Source organism: Papaver somniferum, unplaced genomic scaffold (genome assembly GCF_003573695.1).
Source record: "Papaver somniferum cultivar HN1 unplaced genomic scaffold, ASM357369v1 unplaced-scaffold_118, whole genome shotgun sequence".
Classification (NCBI taxonomy): Eukaryota; Viridiplantae; Streptophyta; class Magnoliopsida; order Ranunculales; family Papaveraceae; genus Papaver; species Papaver somniferum.
The window spans coordinates 17,254,267-17,265,656 of NW_020620825.1; positions in this window are offsets into that span (position 1 = coordinate 17,254,267).

The window sequence follows — 11,390 nt, forward strand, 5'->3', positions numbered from 1 at the left end:
TTTCCTGATCACTATCCAAATCGGAGGCTATAATCACAGGGAAAGACTCGGGTGGGCCTAAAAATGTATAATTAGACTCCAACTCAGGAGGCTCTTTTAAATAAGGTATTAAGATAGACTCAGAAGCTAGTAATGGTTCGAACCTATCTTTCCATATATCAATATCTAACATAGGAACAGAATCCAACAGAGCATTTACTTGTTCAATGTTACTATCATCGTCGAAATCCAGGCTAAAATGGGATAAACAACTCTCCAATGTATTTTCCGGTACGATGTTTGGTAATGACTCCTGAACTAAGGTTCCTATCATGTTCACCTCTTCAATACATGTGCTATCTAGCTCAGAATGTAGCTTGTTTACATTAAAAATATTCAGCTCAATAGTCATATTACCAAAAGATAGATTCATAATACCATTTCGACAGTTTATGATCGCATTAGACGTAGCTAAGAATGGGCGACCTAAAATCACAGGTATTTGGTTCTCTGGGTCGGGGACAGGTTGGGTATCTAGGACCACGAAATCCACTGGATAAATAAACTTGTCGACCTCAATAAGAACATCCTCGATCACACCACGAGGGATTTTAACGGACCTATCAGCTAACTGGAGTGTTATCTGGGTAGGTTTCATCTCACCAAGTCCTAGCTTAAGGTACACATGGTATGGCAGTAAGTTCACACTGGCTCCTAAGTCAAGCAACGCTTTCTCAACACGGTACTTACCTATTGTACAAGAAATGGTAGGGGACCCTGGGTCTTTATACTTAGGAGTAGTGGTATTCTGAATAATAGAACTCACATGACTAGCTATGAAGGCTTTCTTCTGGACACTGAGCTTACGCTTTCGCGTACACAAGTCCTTAAGGAACTTGGCATAAGAGGGAATCTGCCTAATTGCATCTAATAATGGAAGGTTGATATTAACCTGCTTAAAAACCTCCAATATATCATTAAAGTTGGACTCCCTCTTAGTCGGAACTAGCAGCTGTGGGAATGGGGCTCTGGGAACAAAGTGGGCTCAACAGGACCCTCATTGGTCTCCTTGGAGACTCTATCAGTCTCCTCATTTTCTGGCTCAGCAGGGTGAACTACAGCATGTTCACTATCAGGCATGGCAACCTTGTTGTCAACTTTCTTTCCACTCCTAAGGGTTGTGACAGCATTCACATGATTGTACGATTTCTCTCCTTTGGGTTGGATCAGTACGACTAGGGAACCTTCCATCTTCTCTCTCACTTATGAACTTAGCTATTTGTCCTACTTGAAGTTCTAATTTGGCAAGACTCTGGGAATTATTCTTCAATTCTTGCCTAGTTTCTTGTTGAAAGCTCATGTGGTTCTTTGTTAGCATTTCATGGTTATTTGCTAACATAGTGAGAGTATCCTCTAAGGTAGAGATCTTTTTCTCGGAAGTGTTCTGAAACTGGGTTTGACCTGAAGAGTTCTTAAAACCAAAACCTGGGGGAGGCTGAGAATTGCTAGACTGGCCTTGACTCTGGCCCTTAGACCAAGAGAAATTAGGATGGTTTCTCCAACCAGGGTTGTAGGTTTCTGAGTATGGGTCAAACTTCTGACGGTTCTCAAACCTAGCATTGTTATAGACAGCATGGGCTTGCTCTTCACTAACTGACCTTCCCAAAATGAATTATCGGGCTCTATTCCACAACTAGAGACTTGAGAGGCTCTATTAGGTTCAACAAGGGACCTATTTTTAGACTGACCCATTTCCAAAGCTTCTAACCTTCTAGATAAAGCAGCAAACTTAGCATCTGACCAAAACTCGTATCTACCATATTGGTGCTACTTCTATTGACCAAGAGTCTTTTAGGGGGTTCAACACAAGATTCCCACTGTTGGGATTTTTCAGCGATAGCTCCTAAGAAGGTAAAAGCATCATCAGCATTTTTACTAGTGAACTCACCAGCGCACATAGACTCAACCATGGCTTTGGTCGAATAGTCTAAACCATCATAAATAATCTGTACAAGTTTCATATTATCAAATCCATGGTGAGGACACTGAGATAGGAGATCATTGAATCGCTCTAAAAACCTATAAAGAGACTCTCCCTCTTGTTGCACACTAGCACTAATTTTCTGCCTAACAGCTGCAGTTTTATGCTTAGGGTAGAATTTCATATAGAAAGCAGCAATAAGTTCCTGCCATGTTTCAATAGATTCAGATGGTAGGTTGTTTAGCCAGGTCTTGGCTTTATCTCTCAAGGAAAATGGAAACATCTTAAGTTTCAAGACTTCATCAGTAAGGTCTTTTATTCTAATTGTCCCACAGATTTCCTCAAAGTCCCTAATATGAAAATATGGGTTCAGTCCTTGCCCTTTACTAGAAATTTTAAAAACAGTCCATATTCAAGTCCTCAGCATATATTCACCTTAAGGAGTCCAGTAACCCGCTTGCAGGAGATTCGCGGGTGTTTAGAATTTTACCTCCCGTACCAGACGGGCGAAGAACCGCTGAAGTCGACTCGGGCCACGACTCCTATGTCGTGTGCGAACCCGAGGGGCCGAGGTGATATTGTAATCACCGTCCTTCCCTGCAAACAGTTTATATTTAAGGGTACCCTTCCGTAGGGTTTAAAAATAAAAATAAAAATGTCCCAAAATTAATGTCCAAAGTCCATAAAAAATACAAAAGAAAAGAAAGTCTAAAAAAAAAAATTACAAAAATAAAAATGTCTCTCTTTTTTTTTTCTCTCTTTTTAACAAAATAAAGAAAATCTTCTTCTTTTCGCTCCTTTAGCTTTGGTTTTCACTCCCAAACTTTAAGTAAATCACCACAAGCTTTGGAAAATTTATCTCTCGCTCCAACTTCAAAAATCTGCAAGGAAACAAAAAAAACCAAAAACGTAAAGAAGAACAAAAATAATAATTAAAAAAAAAAAAAAAAAAAAAATCTAAAAAAAATGCTAACTAAACACAGGTCCGCGTCGGCGGCGCCAAAAATTTGATGGTTTATCAAAAGTGATTGTAGTAGTAGTGGTAAAACGGTTCTTTTCAGACTTGTGAAGGTAACAAAATTTCTAGATTTAAATAAAATTTAGGAAAATAGCAAACTGACGTAAAATTTTATGGAGAAATAGGGGTTGAGATTCCACCAATCAACAATACTTATGTGATCTAATATTTTTTTACTATGCAATTTAAATAATTGGGTTGATTCTAAATATTGCCTAAAGCAGATTTTCCAAAATATCAAATGTTAATCACAAGTATAATACATCAAGAGTCTAAAACTAAGCATGCATTATCAAGGGAAAACACAGTTGATTAATAAAAACCATTTAAATCATTTTTATCAATGCAATTAATCATATAAAAATATTGCATAAATTAATAAAATAGAGATTACCACATAATTATTGTGAGAATGGCTTCCTCTGTCGCCCCTGGGATTGGGTTTAGCTCCTCATCTCAAAAACACACTCACAAGATAAATTCATGGCTAAAATAGGTGTTTTTATTGATGATTATATGATGAAATAGGAATTAGCAACGCTGCAGTGGTGTTACAGCGCCACTGTTACAAAAGAGTATGGTAATTTAAGACTGCTGTAAACGATAACTATCTACTGCTGTGAAACAACGACAGTGGTATGAAAATAAGTCTGCTGAAGAACGACTGACTCTGCGAGTCTGTTCTTCGTGTTCTTCAGAAGCTTTAATGGCGGCAGCAGCAACAGCGTTGTCTCCTCTATAATTGCTTCTCCTAGACTCTCATCGACTCTAAACTCTCTCCTAAAGGTTTCTAACCCTTCTATGACTTGAACCCTCTCTTATATAGTCTTTTAATCCCCAAAAATCTCTACTGAATCCGACTTTTTCTTTTATTTTTCTTCTCGGCGCTGTTGAGAGAATAATCACCTCTTCAGTGTTTGTACGCGTCTGTTAGCTATAAAATAGGTACCAAACTCTTCTTAAGACGTGAACAAGACTAAATACATTAATTTCCAGCGTCAAACTCTCCCAAATATCTCTCACAAATCTTTGAAACTTGAACAGAAAGTACGTGTCCTGTTTGAACTTTGATTACTTCTCCCGGCCATTCCAGCCCAATTGGTTGGGTCCAATTGATTTTATCAGGCCTGTTTAGTCATGCAGAGTCCATACGTACCAAATATAGCAATTGAATCTCCTAAAATCACGTCCAAAATTCGATCTTCAAATCTGCCAGACGCTGCATGCATTTTCCCGCCATTTTTTTAATTCAAAACGTGAAGAAGGTGGGTGCCCTTATCCTGTGCTGTTCTCCCTTTAGCAGTTGCCTGGAAATAGGTCCCCCCTTAGTAATTAGGTTACCCCTTATCCAAAATCAAGGGTCCGTATAGCAAGTGTCCTCTGAGGCATTTTCCGCACTTTTTTCGGGGTTCTTCCGGGGTATTTCTGGGATACTTCCGGTACACTTCTGAGGCGCTTCCGGTACGTTATCAACGGAGGTCCAGATGCCACATTTTTAGCCAAATTCGCCGCAAGAGATTATTTTCCAAAAACACCTACAAATACATAAAATAACCAAATAAGTACAATATCGAGTACTAACAATATATACAAATGAGCTATATTAGACACATAAATGCGTCTATCATGACTCACATATGGGATTAATTATCATCATCCTTTTATGATTATTTGATTAACCAACCCAAAAAATTAGATATGAAACTCGCTAAATCAAAAGTCACAAAATCATAAAAAGGTGACCAATATGAGACCTAATTATCTCATATAACGATGACAACATGAATCTACATTCATTTGATCAAGAATGTTTAGCACAATATTTTGAATGTCATGAGTATTGAAACTTATCATTCGAGTGTCATCATTATGACTATCTTTTGATACCTTCGTAGTTGTCTTTAGAGAAGACTTTGGAATCCATTTAGAAATGGGTTTTGCAGGATCAACTTTTCTCTTCCTATTATTTCCTCCTAAAATCCAAGATGAATCTCTTGAGGAAACATTAGGGTAACTGAAAAGTTGAAAACTTTGAGAGTTAGCCTTTCTCCAATTTGGAACATCAGATCTGGTCTTTACAAAGTTATCTCTCCTTTTGTTGTTTGAGCAATAGTGAGAAAACTTTGGAGAAGTCTGACCAGCAAACTTTGAACTATCATTACAATAATTCTTTTGCTCACTTTTAGGACAATGATGTCCTGATTTAGCACGATAAGCATTATTGAGTTCATCCAATTTTGCGGAAACGCGTGCATCTATGGCTTTCTCATTCCTTTTACGGAATCTGTATCCTCTTTCCAAGTGACCTTTATTTCCACAATAAAAGCAACGCTTAGCAACACACGAATCATATTGTTTAGTGGTACCTTGTTTTGGATCCACTTGTATTGGAGTTTGACGGAATTTACGTTTTCCATCTTTTGCTGAAGATGAAGGTGCTACAGATTTTTCTTTTAAGGAAGAGCAATCTTTTGTGGCAACTTTTGAAGCAATTTCTTCAACAGAGTCTTTAGGATTTACAAAGTTTGTCTTCTGTTTAGCATTCAAAGTTTATTTACCTATCTAACCCAATCCTCGAGTGTCACGAGGAACTCTAGTTGACTTCAACATTGAGTCAAGTTGTTTTGTGCTACTTTCTAACTTTTTCAAGTCCGCTTTTAAACTCATATTCTCTTTCTCCAACATTTTTATTTTTTCGAGAGCATTATCTAAATCAACCTTAAATTTATCAATTTGAACTTTATAATCAAAAGAAATTTCAGATTCGGTAGAATTACTTACCTCAGTGTTCTTTAGTTTCTCCAACTCTGTATATAGTTTCCTTTCTCGATCATGATTTTCTTCGATTTGCTCTATGTAACTTCTCATGGATCCAAGATAATCTTTGCTCATTGTTTAGAATCTCTATATCCTCATACATATTATTAAGTTCCTTTTTCAATCTTTCATTCTCTTCACGAAGATCACAGTCGAGTCCCTTTGGCTCTGGAGCTTCTCGATCATCACCTTTTTTTTTTACTGTATTCTTTCAAGACTTCAAGATAAGTTTTACCATTGCTTACAAGTTCTATATCCTTATATAAAATATCAATTTCCTTTTTAATACTTTCATTCTCTTTGCAAAGTTTATCACATTCATGTGCCTTTGATTCTAAAGTTATTTCAGTATCCTTTTCAGGTGTGCATTCAACAGTTGCATGAAAAGCTTTGTTCTCTTGATCCTTGGAACAATTAGAGCTATCAGAATTATTTTTTTCTCTATTCTCTACACATTTCTGTGATTTTTGAGAAGAAGAAGAACTACTTTTCTTTTATCTTAATAACTTTCTAAATTGTCTTGCACTCGTATCAACACTACAATTCTCAGTCTTTGTATCCGAAGAACAAGTCTTTGTTACAGCTTTAAGGGTAATACTCTCTTCATTCTTGAATTGGTATTCAAGGTCAAAGATCTTTAATTTACCAACTAGATCACTTCTAGATAGTGTGTAAAGATCATTAGCTTCCATGATGGCATGTTTTTTAGATTCGTATCTTTGTGGTAAAGACCTTAGAATTTTACACACAATATCTTTATTTGAAATAGTTTTTCCTAAAGCATAAGAGGCATTCACTATTTCAGAAAGTTTTTGATCAAACTCATCAAAGGTATCGTCTTCATCCATACGAAGATTTTCCCATCTAGAAGATAGGGTTTGAAGCCTAACTTCTTTTTCATAGGCATTCCCTTAAAATACGATATTAAGAATACCCCAAGCCTCCTTTGATGTTTTACACTTGGTTACATGATGATGGAGGTCTCGAGTTACAACATGTATAATGGTGTTTAATCCATAAGAATCTTGCCTTGAAAGAAATTTTTCTTCATTATTGAATTCTTTCAATTCCTTTAGTCTAAACTCGGTGGTTGAGTTGTTGACTAGTACTTTTGGGTGTTCATACCCATCAGTGACTAAAACCCAAGTGTTAAAGTCATGAGATTGGAGGAAAGATTGCATAGCCATTTTCTACCATAGATAGTTTGAGCCACCAAACTCTGGAGGTACATTAACTGAATTAACAATTTGATTCAAAACTTATAGGTTGGATCACACCAAACACATATTGTTAGATCTTTTCGTGTTTGCCTGCTCTGATACCAATTGAAAAGACGAGGGTACCCAAATACACCACAATCTTTTATTTTGATCACAACCTATACAAGACCCACTGTGTATAAATCTCTTGGAGCAACAATCACTCAAAGAATATTTCAACACGGTGTCCACTTGAAATAGGGTTAGTCCGGACTGGTCTAACAAAGTGATAATATCAAAGTCAAGTGGAGAAATCCAATACACTTTGTGTGATCGTCTATGGATATGAACTCGAGACAATACAACAACAAAGCATTCACTTGATAATAGTATAGTATAATCGGAATCTTACAAGATATATATATATCAAGTATCCACTTAACGAACAAGTGTATTTACTTTAATTATAGTATAAAAACAATTATAATGCGGAAATAAAGTAAAGCACACACATCAGAATTTTGTTAACGAGCAAACCGCAAATGCAGAAAACCCCCGGGACCTAGTCCAGTTTTGAATACTCAAGTGAATTAAGACTCTACAAAAAGTAAACCTACAACTTCGTGTAGACAATACTAAGTAAACTAAAATCCTAGTTACTCAGCTTCAGCAGTATTCTTGATTTGATAATATCTAGCAGAACCGAAGTTCCCAATAGATATTTGTTACCCAATATCCTAGCAGAACAGACGCTCTCTTTAGGACTAGATCTAATATATCTTATTAATGGTTCACAACAACTTCTTCTTCAAATCTTCAAAGTAACAATATGAAAAAAAAAACTTGATTCCTTATTGATTTGACGCACAGAACGAAGTCTGTTAACAATGAAAAATCAATGAATTTATCTTACGGATCTAGAAAAACTTAGATCCGTAGAAACGTTAAATCTTTGATCTAGTTCTAGTGAGCCTAATATCAGAAGAGAGGGTTCTCAAAAATAAATAAACTAGGTGCAATCAAAGATTCAATAACCGTTAGTCAATCAAATCAATCGAAAACAAACGATAAACCGCAATTATCTAGTTTCCCACCAACGATACTCGTAGAGCTTCTCAATCCCAAAGAAGTCTTTAAATTGAGCGGCCGTAAGAGATTTCGCCTAATTAGGTTACTCTCCTCTCCGAATAGGCGGCTTCACCAGTAACAGTACAACAAAGGAAGTTTACTGTCACGAAGGATTAGTTTGCCCGAAATGCAAACTCAAAGTATATATAGACAAGGAAGTTTGGACACAAAGAAATTTCAAAAACCGAAAATATTCTCAAGATATTCTATAATAATTTTCCATAATCGGTTTTCATAATTCCTGAGAATGCACTGTACAAAATATTTGATCGAAAATCTCCTTGGAAAATCTTTAGCTAGCAAATGCACATTACTAATTCTTATTTTCCATATATAATTAAAAATCTTAATTAAAAGATTCTTAACTTATTTAATTTCGATCTTGGGATTTACTTCCTTCTTAGCTGTTAAGGAATATCTTTGAACAATAAAATATATACGCATTACTGCACATGCTCAAAGTGTATCGACATCCTTTCTATGTAAGTTCTCTTTCATACTTACTCACATGAAACCGATTTACCACACTTCCAAACAAGTTTAGAATTGGTTCATCTGACTTTCAAGTACTATGTGATTGATCAAGTAACACTCAATCACAAATCATGGGTTTAACGGTTCTACCAAAACAAGTTTCGGTTCTACCTCCATGTGAGTATTGTGCATAGTCACACTAGCTTACCAAAATTAGGTTGACTAGGTACTAGGATCGGTTCCCCACATATATATGGTATCTAACTTATATGTGTTGCACATGTCCATAGGATCGGTTCCCCTTTGCCAAAAAACGTGTTGCACATGTCCACAGGATCGGTTCCCCTTTCTGCTATAAACCTTGCTGCACCCCATACAAGGATCGCTTCACATTTGTATATGTTGCACCTCTTACTAGGATCGGTTCCCCTTTACCCAGTGTTAGGCCTTACATACACAAACTCGATCATACCATCAGGTGATTACTTAAGATCGGTTTCATTAATAAAAGTCATACCAATACATAAGTCAGGCCACATGTGAATAGTTTTACCAAGAAAACAAACAAGTCATGAGCGGTTATACTAATCACACATATTAGTCGTTCATAAGATATGGAATGAAGAACAGCCCCAATAACGCCTGGCAATTTCCTTTTCGATTCACAACACAAGATCATGAACTTACTTCCTTAAAACACATGTAAGAACATTGTTTCCTAGGATCAAACCCTCACGTCATACCTACACATAATCACAATAACATTCATACGATTATGTTGATTTCATATCTACAAATTTTAATGGTTAAGCAATAAACCTCGTATTGTATTCCTTAATACTATGTCTATCTAGAGTGTTCATGCTTCGCAGTTTTGTTTTCAATATGCACGATTTGAAAGACACAAGATAGATATGGAACAAGTCAAGTCGTAGTTACTAACCTCAATCTGAAGGATAATGTCTTTGTTGTCTTCAATCCATCTTCGTTTTTTTGTAGTAACTGGAGCACATACTTCTATCATTTCTAGTCTAACCTATCGAAGTTGACTGTAGTTTACATATTAAGTGACTCGAGTTTTGGAACTAAATATGACAACCAATCTTGACATACCAACGCTTGGTGGGTTCAACCGAGCAGTGCTCTAACAATACTTATAAACCGATTCTGGTGATGTATTTTCATATTTCGTTTCTAAACCTTGAATCGGTTGATGTCAATCATCATATAAACCGATTATTCTGCATGCTCTTCATGGTCGAAGAACAAAACTCAGAATCGGTTTATTCGATATGTCAACATATACCGGTTCTTGGTGTAATCAGAGATTATGGGTTGATGGAGATTTAACTTTTTCTTGGTTGGATTGAAGATCGTTGGAGAATAGGATGATTCTTTTTTATTATTAGGGTTTTGAGAATTTGTAAAGATTAGGATGAAAATATAAATTTTTTCTGATATAGGTTTTTATGTTTTTGGATTTTGCTGAAAATGGTAAGGATTAGTATTTATATGAGATTGTTTTAGGAATTAATGTGGGGGTAAATTAGTATTTTTGAGAAGTTTGGTATCCATAGCAATTTGATGGAGTGGGAAGGGAAATTTGATAAGCCCCAATTAAGTGGCATTGGCCCCAATTTAGCCAGGTTGTAAAGAGGTTTAAACTCTCAAGGAAAAAAAAGTTGATTAAGGAAAATAAAGTATCCATATGCTGCACTCCATCTTTACGTACTCTCAAGTAAAAGAGAAAAAAAAAATCTATTGCCGGACCTATAGACTATCAAACTTCTTCTCCCTATTTCAGACCTAGCTTTCCCAATTAGAAAGTTCACCCTTTCTCCCTATTTTAGACCGGTAAAACGGTTTTACTCGGTCTCCTGAATAATCTTTCCCTATGCTTCCTACGGCTGCACATGATGAGACAAATTTAGGCTCCAACATAGATACAGTCATACAGAACAATGTCTAACTTTTAGTCAACCAATAGTTGACGAGCCTAGAAAGATTAACCCTAGGAAATGAATATTGTGTTTTTTTTTTCTTTTTTTAATGAAAAGAAGTCATATATTAATTAAGCAATATAGTACAAAAGATCTACAATTTCATTATTATCAAAGATATTAGTAGTAATGCTTTCTTTTTTCATTCGCTGGTGCAAATGCTTTGAGATGTGTTGAAGTCTTCTGATCCTTGTTTCTTTCGCCACTGAGTCCACTGTTGTATTGCGATCTCTGCTTGTAAATTTTATCTTCCCTTGTGGAAGTTTTTCCAACATGGAAATATTCCCGTCTATAGTATTCTCCGCTACCCATGAAGCATTTGATCTTTTTTTTGTCTATAGATTCCGCCAGAATCTTACAGTCTGTAATAATAAAGACACTTGAGAGTATATTATTTTCAATCCACTTCAAAGCCTTTAAAAGCGCATTTGCTTCTGTGTGCAAGGCCGAAGAGGCCCAATCATAACCTGCAAAAATGTGCATTAAAGCTTCTTGGTCGATCGAGTACAGAATGAAAGCATATCCCATGGATAAGTTCTCTTTATTATATGACGCATTAATGAACCAATCCGACTTGAAATTTCTCCATGATGGTTTAGTAGACTTCGTTTTATGGATATCTTGAGTTTTGTCTTCTCCCTTGACATTTGAAGACTGTATGAATTTTTTAGTTTGAAGAAATAAAGATGTTGGATCTTGAGAGGTTGTCCTAAATACTACCCCGCATCGATATTTCCAAATGAACCAGAGTATGGTGGCAATCTGACCCCAAAACTGCGCAAAGTTTGGATCTG